This window comes from Sturnira hondurensis, unplaced genomic scaffold (genome assembly GCF_014824575.4).
Source record: "Sturnira hondurensis isolate 20B ecotype Veracruz unplaced genomic scaffold, ASM1482457v3 Scaffold0007865, whole genome shotgun sequence".
Classification (NCBI taxonomy): domain Eukaryota; kingdom Metazoa; phylum Chordata; class Mammalia; order Chiroptera; family Phyllostomidae; genus Sturnira; species Sturnira hondurensis.
This window is the reverse complement of record NW_028080496.1, coordinates 6,063,379-6,080,812: the sequence shown is the minus strand read 5'-3', so window position 1 is coordinate 6,080,812 and position 17,434 is coordinate 6,063,379. Positions and strand designations below refer to the sequence as shown.

General features: G+C 45.2%; 1 protein-coding gene, 1 long non-coding RNA gene and 1 other non-coding gene across 4 annotated transcripts in view; 2 read left to right on the top strand and 1 right to left on the bottom strand.

The window, feature by feature from the left end:
* The window catches only part of SV2B (synaptic vesicle glycoprotein 2B), a 91,958-nt gene that overhangs the window by 56,951 nt on the left and 17,573 nt on the right, over positions 1–17,434 (bottom strand). The gene's annotated exons all lie outside the window — the stretch shown is intronic.
* On the top strand, positions 4,545–16,443 carry LOC118991997 (uncharacterized). The gene is made up of 3 exons (XR_005067518.1): positions 4,545–4,555; positions 9,708–9,712; positions 16,308–16,443. It is a non-coding gene; the product is annotated as an uncharacterized LOC118991997 (long non-coding RNA).
* LOC118992114 (U6 spliceosomal RNA) lies at positions 11,396–11,500 on the top strand. The gene has a single exon (XR_005067558.1). It is a non-coding gene; the product is annotated as a U6 spliceosomal RNA (small nuclear RNA).

Sequence of the window (17,434 nt, the reverse complement as noted above, 5' to 3'; positions counted from 1 at the left end):
GTAGGAAAGAGAAGTTGTTATTTATTGACAGTGAAAAAAAATCTAATTATTTCAAGATTATTACAGCTTTTCTAGCCAACCAAGAAATATTTGAAAGATATTATCCTACAAGCTACAGGAATCTTACTTTAAATACTATGAAGTACTTTTAAATGTTGGGTTTTATAACAGAAGGAGGTGCCTTCCAGAAAATAAACCCAGGTTCACTTGTTTCATATGCAACAGCGACTTTCAGCACAATGGACAGCGACCTTTCAACTTGCTGTTTTCTGAGGCTGGTGAGCCAGCAGGTTGGAAAGCTCTCCCCACTGCAGTCAAGTACAAAACTATGGATTAAACATGAGACTCTGAAATGCACCTTCTACTGAGGAACATCTAAGAGCATTTTAGATTTTATTTTCCCATGCATAAATCTACTGAGAAATGAGAAAGAAGAATCCACTTGCAAATATGGAGAAATATTTCCTCAAGCAGTCACACCAGATAAATGACTCGCCTCCAATATGCCACAAGGTATAATGTCAGTGTTTTTTTTTAATGCCGTGTTCATGCATCCAGGGATAAATGGCTTGGAAATGTTAATACCTGCCAGTTTTTTCTTTAAAATATGCCTTGTGCAGGACTGTGGCCTTCTCCTGCACCAATTAATTATAAGAAGAAGGTGTGTTCAAACATCTTTTTCTAATGCAAAAAAATAAGTGTGCTTTTAAAATACCAACAAGCTCCAAAATAAATCTCTTTTGTGTCACCAGTCGATATATCATGTTTCCACATTAACTGCCTAAGAAAGATGGGTCTTTTTTTTTTTTTTTTGAAGTTCAGTAAGCATCTAGGATCTTTTCACATTTCTACAACTTGTTCAATAACTCTGCTGGTAGGTGTGATGACTTCCTCTTAAAAGCTACACAACCAGGTCTCAGACTGGTCAGTTGATTTGCTGCAGGACACCCAGCAAGTAGATTGTGGAGCTGGACTTTGCTGCTAGCTTTGACCAGCTCCACGTACAAAGCTTTTACTGTTGACCATGATGTGGCTCCTGTGTGATATGCCTTACAGATAATTTTTGCTCAGTGGTTTATCTCGGAGTGAAACATAAAGAAGGAAACTGTATCATTAGTTATACTTACATAATTTTTCTTTAAAAAAACTATGTTTATGACAGTGAGTTGCCAAACAGTTCCCGAGAACTTGTAGTTACTAGCTTTGGATGTAATAAGAGAAATTTGTCTCAGATTCTTCTACTCCTTATCTCACTGATAAATATGCAGATTGGCCAAGGTACATTTTTGTAAGAAGGCATTAGTGGGCACTTCCATGCCAAACCTATTCTTATTCAGAGAAGAAGATAGTGTAGTAATCCCTAATAAAGACTCCTCCTGTTTATAATGATGAAGATAGAAGAGAGGAGGGGCTGGGATTCAGGGACAGCCTCAGGCAGGTGGGAGCTTGTCTTAGAAAAGGCCTGTTGACCCCCCATTAGGGTGTCAGAACAAAGTGGTAAAAAAAAACCCCACTGGTTGCTCTCATGAAATGGCTTAGCAGAGATGAAGTGGGATCTGGAATCAGGCCACAGCAATATGACTTTGGGCAGGTTCCTTAGCCTCCCTGAGCTTTAAGTTCCTCACCTGGAAAAAGAGGATCATGAGCTCTCTGCAGAGTAATATGGGAGTACAATGAGTTACTGACTTTAGGGTGGGGGTGGGACAAATGCTTGCCATGGTCATCAACCCAGTCACTTTTGCAATGCATCGACTTCACCTTTGAAGATGCTCAGTACTCTTTTCCTCAGAAAACCTCGAAGGACACTGACCTCAGGCTGTGAAGAGCAGAAACATTTGTTTTTGTTTCATTCTGTTTATTTACATGTGCTTTGCTAGGGAAAAAAAAAACAGATTATAAGCTCTGGACCAAAGAGACTGGGACTTCTCTTCAGTGTGTGGGAGACAGCGACACACCTTGCCATGTCAAAAGAACTACATAAAAGTAGAAAAAAAAAAACAAAAAAAACCAGAAATGTACTTTACGTTACTGTGAATTAGAAATAAAAATATATTTGACTTTGAAGAGGTTATTTTTTTTCTAAATGTCTTTGAGTTGATAATTCAACTGGATGGACAGAACATCTGTCTCAGAAGAAAGCTCCAAGGAGAGGATGGAATACATTCCAATATCTTATCTCTTTCAAAATGTAAGCAACTTTTATAAATATTTATCTTAAGTGAACTCAAAATAATTTTGTTGTATTAACATTAATAGACCAAGTGTATATGTCTATTCTCTTGGGTATATTGATGCAAAATACTCTGAGAAATTTTAAGGCACCATGGTGACACTTTGACTTTGAGTTTTTAAGCAAACATTTGAGGAGATGAAAGGCAATTGCTTCTGACTGCCTGAATTCTGAATAAAGTGGTGAAGGTCAGATAGATAAGTCGATGCCAATGATAAATTGGAACATATGGCTTTGGAATAACAGATAAGTCATGAGTCAGCACTTCTCAAGCTCAAAAAGGAAGAAGCAGCTGACAAGCAATGGAAAAAAACAAGCTAAAGAAGAAAGAAATTGGGGAACAGAAAGTCCTGGGTTGATGAATCACAAGCCAGTATATACTCTAATAGCAGGACCTTCAGGAAAACTATATGAAAAAGAGACATTTTAGAGAGCATTACCAAAGCTAACAGTTTCCCTCAAGAAATAACTCATACCTATTCATCAAATTTCACAATAGCTGATGTCCATCACTCATGATGCCCAGGTTAAGGTATCAATAGGTAGAATTTATTGAAAAGTCACTATGTACCAAGCATTGCACTAAGCATTTTACAAGCATTTTCTAATCCCCGGAGGTGGGAACCACTATGATCGCCATTTTTCACAAGAGAAAACAAAAGCTCTGAGAAATTAAACAGCTTGCCTAAGGACACATAGCAAATCAATAGTGATGCCCAGGTGTGAACCTGGAAATGTGACTCAGAGCCCGTGCTGTTTTTTTTTTTAAGACTTTATTTATTAATTTTTAGAGAGAGGGCAAGGGAGGAAGAAAGAGAGGGAGAGAAACACCCATGTGCAGTTGCCCCTCATGCGCCCCCTACTGGGGACCTGGCCTGCAACCCAGGCATGTGCCCTGACTGGGAATCGAACTGACAACCCTTTGCTTCGCATCTGGTGCTCAATCCACTGAGCCACATCAGCCAGGGCTGCACTTTCTTCTTTCATTTTGAATACTTACACATCTCAAATGTAAGACTGTCTAGAACCACCTTTATGACCGGAGTGCTGATTTTAAAAATACATTCAAATTGAAAACATACTGACACTTCAAAATAAACTCAATTAGGAGAACAGGCTTGTATAAAACAGAAGGTTGTTTCTCCTACGACTGATTTAAAGCAAGGATCAGTTCAAGTGCTTTTCTTTTAGAAACCTCTCAAGACACAAGACCACCCATCTAATCGCTGGGTGGTGAAACACCGGCTTTACTTCAGGTTCTGCCCTAAATTTAGTGCCTTGCATTGTGGCAGACACATAGTCAGTGCTCATTTAATGTTTGTTGAGTGTATACAGTACGTGAATAACTGAACAGAAGGTATGTCAAAAAGCTCAAAAACTACATGTTCCTATCTCAAGAGTCTCCACTGATAATGATAGCATTGCTGATACTCTTCGGGCCACATTCATGAACTTGAGTCTCTTGGAGGCCACTCGGCTTTGGTTATTCTGAGCCACCACACGGTGCCAAGGCCAGGCTTGGCCACCTGTCACATTCGTGCCACTGATCACAAGGGCATCAGGTAAGATGGGCCAGCACTGAGTCACAGTGGGATAAACAAGTCCAGCTGCCTGTTCTGATGGTAGAGGACGGGAGTACCTCTTTGGGTTTTTCATTTTAGGGTGTTCCTCTAAATGTTCCTGCCCTGTCTCTATCACCTTTAAAGACGCCATCTATGAAGGGGGGAAACCCACAGTTCTGCTATACAGGAACCACAAACCAGGCCCAGAGAACACAGAACTGTCAAGTTTGGAAATCGTCACAGAAAATTGTCATTCATCTGTATAGCCAAGTGCCCTAAGATCTGTACTATTGCTTAATGTTTACTCATTCAACAGCCTCTATTGAGTACCTACTGTGTGCCAGGCACTGTGACAAGGCTGGAGAGGGTTGCTACAGATCTTGCACTTATGGAGTCCCTATTCCAGGTGAGAGAGAGACTACAAATATGTAATCGTATAAAAGCAAAGAAGGCATCATTTGTAGTAACTTACCAAGGACTTTAGCTCATCCTCAAAAAAAGTCTTCTCTAAGGAGGTGGCCCTCGAGATGAGAGCTGAAGGCTGAAAATTAGCTGACAAATAGCTATGATCACCATATAATCCTAGTTGCACACAAATTGGGATTAAATTACCTAGATAACCGTGGGCGGTTGGCCTTCACTTGAACTACCCAGGTACTACAATTTCATTTTCTGTTGTGAACTGGTGAACAATCCAGTGGAGAATCAAAGCAACTGGCCAGAAAAATATTTTTGCCTTAATTATATACACACTTCATGAATAGTAATTAGATAGGAACTGTATATACAGCTGATTGGGTTCTCCACCTCAGTTGGTACACTTACATCCAGTTTTAATATCCAGGTTAAGATCAGACTTGTTAGCCCTGGCTGGTGTAGCTCAATAGATTGAGCGCAGGCCTGCGAACCAAAGGATCACGGTTCAATTCCCAGTCAGGGCACATGCCTGGGTTGCAGGCCAGTTCCCAGCAGGGGATGCATGAGAGGCAACCATACATTGATATTTCTCTCCCTCGCTCCTTCCCTTCCCCTCTAAAGATAAATAAAATCTTTTTAAAAATCAGACTTGTTGTAGGTCAAGACTTTGAGGCACAGTCCTCCAAAACTCTTCACACCACATTGCAGATTTCATTATAGGTTGTTTCCTTGCTTATAAGATGTCATCTAGCCTTCCCCATAGACTCAGTTCCACTGTTGAATCACTTTTATTGCTCTTCACAATCATTTTGCTGTGTAATGGCCCAGACATTCGTCAAGATGACAAAGGAAATGAGAGCCCCAGTCCCAAAGCTGTATGAATGTCAATGAGCGAACCGATCAAAGAAGTAAAGAAGACATTCGCTTGTGATTAACAGAAAAACAGAGGGGGAGGAAACTGACTATTTGCCAAGGACAGGATGAAGCACAAATTGAATTTTCCTCCTGGCCTTTGAAAATCTTGACATTTTCATTTGCTCATCATTTCAACATGTCTTATTTTCACAACTCGCTTAACACCCTGGATAAGTGCCCGGGGTCAAAAAAATTATAGCTGCAATCCCATCGGGACTTATTTAATTGCTGACATTGTTAAGAAGATACTGTGTCTACTTTCATCTTTTATGAAGTATCTAAAACACTTAACATTCACAACATTGTAAACTCATAATGCCTAAGAGAGACTTGAAGAATGTATCTTATTTATCTCTGTAGCACAGACTTGTCCAAAGTCCTGTTAAATTAAGCCTCCTAAAACTCTTGAACATGAAAGCGACATGCCAAAATGCCCATCATCTGTTGGAAAAGTGAGTGGAAATTCCTGGTCTCTGGAGTCGGATGAGATTTTTGTATTATCCTGACCTCTATTTCCTAGTGACATGACCCTGAGCAAATGGCTTAAATTTTCTAAATCTTAGATTCCTCCTCTATCAAGTGGAGATAATTATCACCTTCATCACAGGGATAAGGTGAGAAGCAAATCAGATCCTGCACATAAAATGTCAGCACTTACTAGGAAATAAGAAAATGTTCATTCTCTTTCCTCTGCTTAAAACACCCAACACATCAGCTTGTGACATGTCAGTAATATGGAATTTCACTGACACGTCACTGATGTGTTGTTTATTCGGGGAGCAGATCTTGCTACTTTTGATAATGCAAATACTTTATTGGAAAGTTACTCTTTTCCAGACTTGCTCCCTTCATGCTAGAACAATGCACTACATACTCATGCATCTGAAGCGCGCACCCATATAGCAACGTAGCTGTAAGGCCGATAGAGGGGACTCTGTACATCCGTGCTCTGAGGGACCCTATCCCGTGTTATCCTCACTTTCTCTGACGCAGTGCACACAAAGAACTTCCTGGAAATCCACTGCCCCTTGTCATCTTTTTTTGAACTACAGGGTGGGAAAGGTCTCTGCCACCTCCAGATGGAGACACTGCTGGGTCTCAGCTCACCTTCCTTCTGCTCAGTGTATTCAACTCATGCTGAATCCTACAGTGGAGACACCGAGGGGCACAAATGGCTCTGTGCTGAAGGACTGACCAACTCAGGAGCGGCCTGGGCCGTCTTTTAATGAGCTGCATAGAAACGTCAGAGATTTGGAGAGCTATTTTAGAAAAAGCTTCTCTTCCGTTATCACTACAGTACGACTCCATTTGCCCTGAATTAAAATCTCCTCCGTGGTCTCCTCCCAACGCTATAAACTGCCTGAGATGGCCAGCAGCAGCTCAATGCATGCTGGATCCCATCTAATGAAGAACACTATTTAATGGGAATCTGAAGGAAAGGAGGATGGCCTTTCATAGCAGTTATCACAGTGTGGTATCGTCTTGGTATTGATTTGCTCAACTGCCAGCTGTCGGCACTTCTTCACTAGAACAAAATGCCCCTTCAAAGAGGCCTCTTAATCATCTCAGTATATGTGGTGAGCAATAATAACTATCAAAATAGCAATACTTATATAACCTTTACTTTGGGCCGGGTACCTACCATCTTTGGTGCTTCATGTATATTAACCCACTTCATCTTCTGGGGTGGAAACAATTATTATCCTCACTGTCTTACAGATATGCAACCAATGTACAGAGAAGCTTAGTAAATTGCCTGAAGCCACACAGCTAACATGGACTAGGGCTGGGACAGACTGTCTGCAGAGTCTGAACTCTTAACTGCTCGGTCCTCCTGCTTCTATTTGTTGGAGGGAGGGCAGGAGACTTACTGGAAGGAGGCACAAAATAGAAGCTTTGGGAATCTTATTTCCAGGCCCTCCCGCCCGCTCATGCCTCCCCTCCTTTCCCTCTACTCTGAAGCTCCCTTGTGTCACAGGAAAAAACAAGAAAAGATTCGCTGGGGACAGCCATGCTCTGTGAGGGGAGGGACTAGGCTTGCTCCGTGTGACCTGGAGAGGCTGAGCTGTGTCTCCTATCTTTGTGGCACCAGTGCCCAGCTCTGAATGCCCGATGAGGAAATTCAGACTCTCCCCTGCTCCTTCTTTACCGTATCAGGCTGCAATGCCCACAGAATGCATTGCGCCCGTCACAACGACGCCATGTTAATGCGCAGTTTGATGAGTTGGGACATTTAACCATCACCCCAATCATGATCACCAGTATTTCTACCACACCCCCACACAGGTTTCCTCATTGCTGAAGATTTTAAAGCAAAAGAGGGGTCCGATCAGACTGGTACTGTGCAGAGATGATTCAGAGAGGGGGCTGCTCAAGGGGGCCATGGTACCTTCTGCCGTCTCAGTTTTCAATCCAGGAAGCTACACAGACTCATAAACAGCCAAGCACTCCCTGGAACATTGTTCATTCACAGGTTCTGTCAGAGTGGCAATAGAAGAGAGAGCACAAAAAGCAGCACTGGTCTGAGTGGGTTAAGCACAGGGTTTTTCAGGAGAGAAAGATGGCTCTCACCAAAGCCGCAGCGACCTACGTGCATCACCGGGAGGGATGGTGGCCATTGCAGCCGAATCTATGTGCTTTATGACTCAGGCACAGCCTCTGAGTCCCACTCCAAGCGAATGCCCTGGGAAAATTAGCTGCCAACTTGACACATGACCCAAACCAGCAGACCGGGGGAGTCGAAATCGTCTGACATTAACTGCAGTCTATTGCGCAGGCCTGGGCTGCTGCCAGAGTTGCTGCAGTGGCAGCCTGGCCCAGACATTCAAGACCATCTACGCCACCAGCCTGGTACTCCCACCAGCTCCAAACCCCAGGCACCCAAAATCTCTGCACTCAGAAATCATGATACAAAGCTAGTCTTGTGAACTATTGACAATGTACTTTATAGCACTCATTCAGCGGCGTGAAGACCCAGGTCTGAGTGATTTCTGTAAACAGGCCCCTTCTACTCTGCTCATCATCCTCAAATCCCCACAAAGAGCCTAGAAGAATCTGAGGACCACTCTTTAGTCCCTACACCCTGGTAGACTTTATCAAGCGGAATTAGCTGTGTGTTGCTATTCAGTGTGAATGTTTCCCAAAGGCAGTTGCTACATCTGCTGAAGCTCTAGGTGACTTCCACGAGAGCCCATCCTATTCATCACAGCTTAAGGGAAATCAGTAACCTCCTGTATGCACACATTAATTAACACAGCAGAAATAGGCTTCAGTTAATTACAGTGGCTTCCCAGTTTAAAAAACGAGAAACAGGCCGGCTGCCAAAGAAGGCTCCGCGTCAGGGAATAAAGGGAGAAAAATGGAGAAAAGCGCCCCCTCTCTCCACTGTGCCTCTGCCTGAAAGACAGCCCTCTGCTGAGAAGCAGGGGGTTTATGGTCAATGCCTCGGAGCTGGCCACGGGCTCAGAAAGCCTCTCTCAGTCTGGTCCACGTTACGTCTCCCTATGGAGAGACCCTTTGCCATTAGACAAGCTGTGTGCATCAATTATTAAGAAAGGCTTATAGTGAGGGGGAAGGAAACATTGCATGCCATTTTTCTAGCATTTGACATTTTTTCATTATTTATCACCAGCATCCATCCATTTGGGAAAGAAAGAGCTGATGCTTTTTTTTTTTTTTAAATCCATGAAAGCTTCAAGTTAGGAACGAGAGAGCTATTGAGCAGTGTATTCACCATGGTCAGAAAGTATACACTGACCGCCAAAGACTCTGAATGAGGTTTTTTTTTTTCTGCTTGAAGCATGCCGAGGAAAAGTGTACTGAAACAAGCTACATTCCCCAAACCACCTCATTCCTGTGTTTACCCTTCCATTCCCTAAAATAAATATATCAGCCGAGAGTTTCGTGTTGATCCCTCCAGCTAGCTTCTGCAGGTGTATAAGCATTTTGCGTCTTCAATCAAGTGGGAGGTGTGTGGTCTGCCGGCACCACCAAGAAGTACTCTCGGAGTAAATAACACTTTTCATCACAAAGAGAACGTGCAACCAGACATTTTGAAGCGGCTCAATACTCTCCCTTCTCCAAGAATGAAATATATACAATGTTGGACCAGTCATCACTGCCCCCATGAACAGAACACTGTTTTTTTTTTTTTTAAGGAACACAGGACAGGGAAGACAGTGACTCTCTGTCCCACCACAGAAGGTAGAATTCCCAGAATCTTGAGACAGAGGGGACTTTAATGGCAACCTGTTTCCACAGTCACCAAGCCTGGGTGTGCATTAGAATCATCTGAGAGTATATTTGAAAGGACTCTGGGCTGTCTCAGACATAGTGAATCACCTCTAATAAGACCCAGGCACCTGAATTTCAACATGCCTTCTCCAAGTGATCCTGATGGAGAGCCCTATTTGAGAACCTCTCATCCGAGTCAGAATGCCCAGAGCAACGTCCCAACTAAGTGGTCCTGTAGCCTCAGTGCCAACCCAGGCTGCCCCCGGGTGGCACTGCCTGTTGGGAACTCCCAACCACTGTCCCTGCCTGACGTGCAAGGAAGAGAAGCCTCATCTACTATTAGAAGGCAGCATATGTGTGTTGCTTTCACCTAAGAAACCATGTAAAGGAAGAGTCACACCAATATCCAAGTTGTGGGCTGTGATAAAGTAAGGACACCATGTATCCTAAACTTAATTCTATCGGACCTGGTCTCATAGTTAATGAGATTGGAATAAGAGTTGAACGAAATACCATTCTAGAATGAACCGTATGGTCCCTACGATGGATACATTTTGCCTTTACCTTGTCTGTGCTGGGACCTGCCGGTGCACCTGACTGGGCGACACATGGACCCACCCCTCACAGGGATGAGGACTAGGCGTGGGACACCAAACTACAAAGATGCTCCTGAAAATGTCAGGTCTCCGTGAAGAAGAGCATGTCCCCAGTCTGCAAAAGACCCTAGATGGAACCAGCAAAAGATGTCACAAAGCTTCAGGTTGTCACTAGAATACCTAATTCTGCACCAGCAGTTCCACACTTAAGCTGTACGTCAGAATCCTCTACAAAATCTACCAAAATTGCAGTTTCTTGAGTCTCAGTGCAGAGGTGCTAAAATAAATTCTTTTGGAAATAGGGTACAGAAAACCCCCACTATTTTTCAAAAGGTCACCAATTCCAGGAGTGGGGTTTACAAAACACTATGGCCCTGGCTGGTGTGGCTCATTTGGTTGGGTGTTGTCCCACAAACCAAAAAGTCACAAGTTCAATTCCCAGTCAGGGCACATGCCTAGGCTGTGGGTTTGGTCCCCAGTCAGGGTGCATGTAAAAGGCAACCAATCCATGTTGCTCACAAGGATGTTTCTCTCTCTCTCTCTTTCTCCCTTCCTTCTGCGCTCTCAAAATATAAACACATAAATAAAAATCTTTTTTTTTAAAAAGTCACCCAGCAATTATCCATTAAAAAGGATTTTAACATAATAAAATTGCCTCTTAGCATTTTCTTAAAAATATAGGATGCTTCACAAATTTGTATGTCATCCTTTTGCATCAAACCTCCTTATCCCTTTCTGTAAAAATAAACGAGCATGCCCTCAGGTGAAGACAAAAAAAAAAAAAAAGAAGGAAAGAAAAGAAACACTGTGATTCTTGCTACTCTTTAGGTACAAAAAGTACCACCCTAATACTTACAGCACTTCCAGCTTCCATCACCATAACAGCTCTATTTTTAAGAAAAGTTGGGGGAAGTGTGCGGAATCTTAGCGTTAACATATGTTCATCTAAGGCTCTGTGGGCTTTTGTTTGGTGCCTGTGGCCATTAAGGGAGCAGAGAGACCTATGTCTGCATGTTGGTCAACAACCAGCAAGGCTACAATGACTGAGGAATCCATCCTGTTGTGCTCAACACGGAGGTGACCAGCAGTCACCGAGGCAAGTCAGACACTTGCTGAGGACAAGCGCACGCACACTCTGGCAGCCGAGGGTGTGTGGAGGCACAGAAATATCTGGTGCGTGCCCCAAACCTAGTCTGGTTAGTTCAGGAAGGTCAGGGGAGAAAGGCAAGATGAACATCAGCCGTGGTCTCCGACTCTTGTTGGAGGAGGTCAAGAGAACAGACAGGAGCAGCACAAACGAGGCAGTGCTAGCCCGGGGTTGGCTCCAGCCAGAAGTGCGTGAGAACTCAGGAGAGGCATACACCTGGGCGTGGAGGGGACGTTTTTGTTCTGCTTCTCTGGGAGAATCACCAGACCTTTGGAATAGAAAATATGTATATAAAATGCTGAGAGCAGCACATATACTAAAACTGGAACAGACAGGGAAGACGAGCATGGCCACTGCCCAAGGATGCTCAAAGCATGATTCTGAGGAGCTCTATACATTATAATTGGTTATCTTCATCTTTAATAACAGATATGCTCTGAATTCAGCCCTCCAGGTATTTCTTCAGGAAGGGTCTAGGGTCAGAGCAAATCTGAATGACCTCTTGCAGCAATGTTCTCATCAGAGGAGGCAAAGATGTTCCTGGAGGACGGGAGGATGAGTGACGAAAAGGAAGTGACAGAGAGGCATGAGGGGAGTTCCATGTTAAGAAGTGCCTCACTTCACAAAAAGCCCTGAGGCACTTGAGGACCTTTCGGAGCTCAGAGAAAGGCAAGCCCCCAGGTAGGATCCGCAGGGAAGCTCACTGCAGTCATCCCAGCTTCCAGTGAAACACAAACCTGGGAGAACAAGGGACACCCACAGGGAGGTAGAAAAGAGGAACCCAAAGAAGCTCTGGCCAGGGTCTGGTTGCCATGGTGCCAAGCCTTGCCCAGGGACTCGAAAGAGTAGGGCATGTATTTGCAGGCTGCAGAGAGCAGCCAGCAAGCACTCGCCCACTGGGCAATAGATAAAAGCCTTGCCTCCTGCCCCCGGGCCGGGCGTCCTTTGCAGACCCTCGAGGGGGCCCGGCAAATTGCCATCTGCAGGTTCAAGGAGGAAGTTCAGACTGCTGGAGACATTCAGTTCGTGACTGTGTCTGAATAATTTAACACTCCCTCCAGAACAGACTATCTTAAGAAATTGTCTATTCCCAGGCATTTCAGTAGACAACCTCAAAAAAAGAGAAAAAAATGGGTGTGTGTGCGGGGGAAGTTCCCACACCTACTGCCTGAGCGCAGTGGCACAGGGGCGTGGTGCTTCAATGTTACTGGTTTTCCTCTAGAGTCAGAGCCCCGTGCTCACGGGTGCATTTGACCCAAGAGGAAAGGCTGCCCTTTCCTGGCTCATCAGCCCTAAAATCAAGTCTGTGCTGCATGCACAGGACGTGGGAGAAAATGCCCAATCCCGCTGTCACCACCTACTCTGCGTGTCACTGCGGGCCACTCACTTAACTCTTCTGACCTTCAGCTTCTCTACCTGAAAATTGTGAGTGATATCGTAACCTCCCTCAGGGGCTTCTTGTCCCCCATGGGCTTCTTGTCCCCTGCCTGCATCTGAAGTGGTTTCGTCCACTAGGGCTCCATGCATAGCACTTTTCTCTTCTGCCTCTCCTCTGCCTCCCACATTGTGACGCGCCTCGCTGGTCACTCATTGGTAGCCATCTCACTGGCCAGATCGACCGTCGAGGTGCCACGGTGCTTGTGTCCGAGTGGCCCCTAACTTTTAAGGGAGTAGTCCAGTAAGAGGATTTAACCCTTGTCAACCAGCAACCCTTATTTTACTTAATAAAGGCCCCAAAGCCATGCATACAATTTTAGTACAGTATATGGCCATGATTGTTCTGTTTTACTATTAGTTATCATTGTTAATCTCTTACTGTACCTAATTTATAAATTAAACTTGATCATAGGTATGTATACATAGGGAAAAAACATCGTATATTTAGGGTTTGGTACCACGCTCAGTTTCAGGTCTTGGAATGTATCCCCTGCACATGAGGAGGAATTACTGCATTTATTTTGTCAATTACTCTGAGTATCAAAGGCCTAAGACCCTCAACATACTCATTGCTGTATATGTCATGCCTATTAAATGTCTCTGAAATGACTTGACCCCGAGGATCTCACATACACTGTCACTATGATGGTTGTGCCCCTGTTCAAAATCGGCAGGACAAAAGACTCACACATGACCATGTAAGGACCATAACAATCAGGTGATGAGTAGGTGGGGGTTCCAGGCCCGGGGTCACTCATTAACTACCTGGTTCCCACACTGGTTCTGGTTTCGTGCAGAAAAAAAAACAACCATAACAAAAAAAAATCACCACTTACAAGCTGCAAAGTTAGTTTTCAGGGAAGGAACAGAACAGCTTTCGCGTTCTGACACCTCCTCCTGCTCTCCCATCCCACCTTCTCAAAGAACAGCCTCTGAGGATGACTCACTGGTGGGAGAAGATGAAAACAGCTCCTGGAAGGGGGCCGAGGATCCCTGCCAGATGACAGAGTAGGGCTGGCGATGTGATTTTTCCAGAGAGAATGGAAAGGCAGGATCTGCCCAACCTCAGGCTGGATTTGAGCCCCTTGGGAGGAACCTGAGGAAGGTAAGTACTCACAGGTACGGGCTCCTCTTCTTCCGGTGGAATATGCTCGAATACCTGGGGGGTGCTTTTCTCTGCAGAGCTCCAAATGTCATCATTCACTCCCTCCTCCCAAGACTCCTTACAGTCTATAAGATACGTGTCATTTTAAGGCTTACAACGAGGAAAAGAAGAGCTCAAAGAACTACTTCTGAATCTGCTAAGGCTGGCAGAGTTAACACAGAAATCTCGATAAACCCCTGGGACTACTTCTGCGCCTCGATATGCAGGAGTTAAAATCTGAACTTGGCTTATAAAAGCACCGTGGCAGAGCCCAGTGGAATGATTAGACCAAATGCCTTACTGCCCCTTCCTTTCCATCCACCCCAACTCCCCACTGGCATCTCAGCTCCCTACCCAATCAAACACCGTTATGGGCTGCCCCTGGGCCTAAGCTGTGTCTGTTATACCTCTGGGGTATTTCTTGTCTCTGTCACTCAAGCAGCTATTTGTCCCATAAAAAGGGCTTCTCCCTCTCCCCCCACCCGCCAAAGGAGGACTAGGTGGATAATCTGCTTTCTAAACACCTATTGAGCTTTTCTGCCAGAGGATGCAACAAGAGCTGTTGGCCAGGGCTGAGGGCATGTGGGTCCAGAGAACAGAATGCTTTCTCTGCATCCTCAAACATCGGGCGTAGCCTAATGAGCTGGTTCTGCAACGGTCACACCAAGGGCACAATGCATCTGTTTCCAGCCTGGTCTCTGCCACTCAGTTAGAACTTCCCAGAAATGCCTAAATTCATTTCCAACACTCCCCACATCATCTTATCTACACTTTTTTCCTTTTCTCTCAAGATAAAGCTAGCATCCAGGACAAGAAGGGTAGAAAATACCTCACAAGCATCTACCACGTGTCTAGCTCAGAGCCGGACATTGACATTCACAAGGACACTCCAGGGTACACATAGTCATTATCCCATTGCCTAGAAAGAGGAAGTGAGGCAAGCTCAGAGAGGTTAAGCAACTTACCCACCATCACACAGCTAGTGATTGATGGATCTAGCATTAGAGTCCATGTGTTTCGATTCCAAAGCCCATGCTATGTGGCCTATAGGACAAATGACCAGAATGAACTGCTCAACTGGAAACCCTTTGACAACAACAGCCAGGCCTTAAACGTCTCTCTATTTCCCACAGCACTAACCAAAGAAAGGGCCCTCCGTAGGTGATAAAAAGAATGAATGACTGCATTCATAAGTGAATAGTGTAATAAGAGATGTTTCCTTCGTGAGGCGGTTTGTAACCTGATATGCTGATTAAGATTTATGATAAAACCAAATTCAGAGTGGCACCAGTGACCAAGAAATGTTAGCTTTTGGAGCAGAGAGAGCAATGGGAAAGGAAGGAAGAATGACACTATCAGGGCTGCTGGCCAGAATGCGCTCCATCCCCAGACAACTACTCAGCCTTTGTGATGCTGAGCTTCCTTGCTTTTCACACAGAGCAACAACACCTTCCTCCTCGCCTCACCAAGTGGAGGAAGATCAACTTCAAAAATTAGAGTGTGTAGCCCTGGCCGGTGCGCCTCACCGGGCTGCAGCATCGTCCCGTGAACCAAAATATCGCAGGTTTGATTCCCAGTCAGGGCACATGGCTGAATTGTGGGTTTGGTCCCCGGTCTGAGAATGTACAAGAGACAACTGATCATAGTTTCTCTCTCCATCTCTCTCCCTCCCTTCCCTTCTCTCAAAAATCAGTAAGCATGTCCTCGGGTGAGGATCAAAAAAAATTTTTTAAGTGTGCAGCCAACGTTAAGCTTCAGTGTAACTACGGTGGCCCGCTGACCAAAAGGGTACACCTTACCTCAGGGAGGATTATTGTGGCCCGCTGAATAACAGCCTCCCAAAGATGCCCGTGTCCTAATTCCTGGAACCTGTGACTCTGTTATTTTACAAGGCCTGCAGGCACGACTAAGTTAAGAATCTCGAGATGGGAAGATTACACTGGGTTACCTGAAGGATCCCCACAACTAAAAGAAGAAGGCTGGGAGGGTCAGAGTCAGAGAGAAATGGAAAATGCTAAGCGGCTGGTTTTGAAGATGGAGAACAGGGCCACAAGCCTAGGGATGCAGGTGGCCTCAACCAACTGGACAAGGCAAAGAACAGGTTCCCTCCAGATGGAGTGCAGCCCTGCCGACACTTGATTTTTAGCCCAGCGAGACTTATTTGAGCTCGGATCGCCAGAACTGTAAAACAATAAATGCAGGTTCTCTTAAGGCACTAAGTCTGTGGCAACTTGCAGCAGCCACAGGGAACCAACTAGGCGCAAGGTCTGGCTCTCACTCTAAATCAGGTCCCATTACCCAACTCTTCTAGGCTGACGATCAACCAGAAGGCCACTTGGCTTATCTGCAAGGAGGAATCTAGCTGTAAGAGAGAATCCCATTTTGGAGTGACCAGCACCCCTTCTCCCAACAGGCAGACCAGCACAAGAAGCCCACCCACACTTGGAAGGATGCTGCCGAGCACCTACTGGAGCAAACAGAGGCAGATGAGTCACCTGCTCCCGGGCTCCAGCCCAGAGCCTGCAGCCCTCAAGCCTGACGTGGGCATGCTAGGGGACTCAAGACTTGGAAAATTTTAGCTTAAGGTAAAAAGTTATAAGTCTAGCAAGTAATGTGTATGTTGAAGCTTTTGTTTCAGAAACTACAGATAAGGTCCATCCTGGCTCTTGGGAAAACAGCCGACCTCTTGGGGCTCTGCTAGAAATTACCGCCTGGGGACAAGTTGGAGGCATCCGGCCTTTGTGTTCCAGGGAGAGACAGACCACCACCCAGCCCTGGGAACAGCTAACTGCCCAGGACAGGAATGTTGCAGCTTCTTAATCTCAAAGCCTTCACTGCACCTTGTTTATTCCCCCTCACCCCCTCCAACTCTGTTATAAAAAGTCTGGCCAGGAAAGAGAAGACAAGATGGTCTGTTAGGGTATGAACCTGCCATCTTCTCAGATCCCCAGCCATCTGAATAAAGTGCCCATAAAGATTCAGTTGCTGGCATTGCTTATTGGGTTTGGTGGTGACAGGCAGCCCGAGCACCAGTGTCTTTTCCGGTTGGAGGCACAGCCTTGTCAAGGGAACCGGCATACCTGAGTCCCTTGGCTAGAATGCTCTCTCTCAGGCAGGTTTGGAAGGGACTGGTAACATGGCATTCAAAGAAGTTCTTTTCTTTATGCACACTCAGCTGACCAACACCTCTTAGGGGTGTTAGATGTGTTCTTTATTTAGAATTGTGACTATTAAAAATACATTTAAAGCACTTAGAACACAGGTCCAGCCAAAAGTAGGTATTCAACTAATGTCAGTTATTATTATCATCATCATCATTATTAATATATTCAATTCAGTTATATTCGAGTGTGGTATTCAGGGCCCTTTTCTCTCTTTAAGGTGGTATTATTTGACTTCCGCCAAGATGGAGGCATAGGTGGAAACACTGTGCCTTCTCCCACAACCAAGTTTGAACACAACAAAGGTTTGGAGAACCAGGACACACCCAAAGACCAGAAAAAGGAATTATATGGAAGTCCGACAACTACGAACCATTCAACGGGGATGGTAAGAGAGGCGGAGCCAGCAGCGGAGCTCGGTCGGGCAGGACAGATCCCCCGACCTAGGTGCGCAGGCAGCCCGGAACCAGTTGGGGTGTGGGGCAGACTGACCGCGATTGCAAATTCGTGCACAGTGAGACGGACCACACAGGCCCCAGGGGGCGAACCCAGTGGTGGAGGGCTGACGGCGGTGGCACACTCGCGTGCAGTG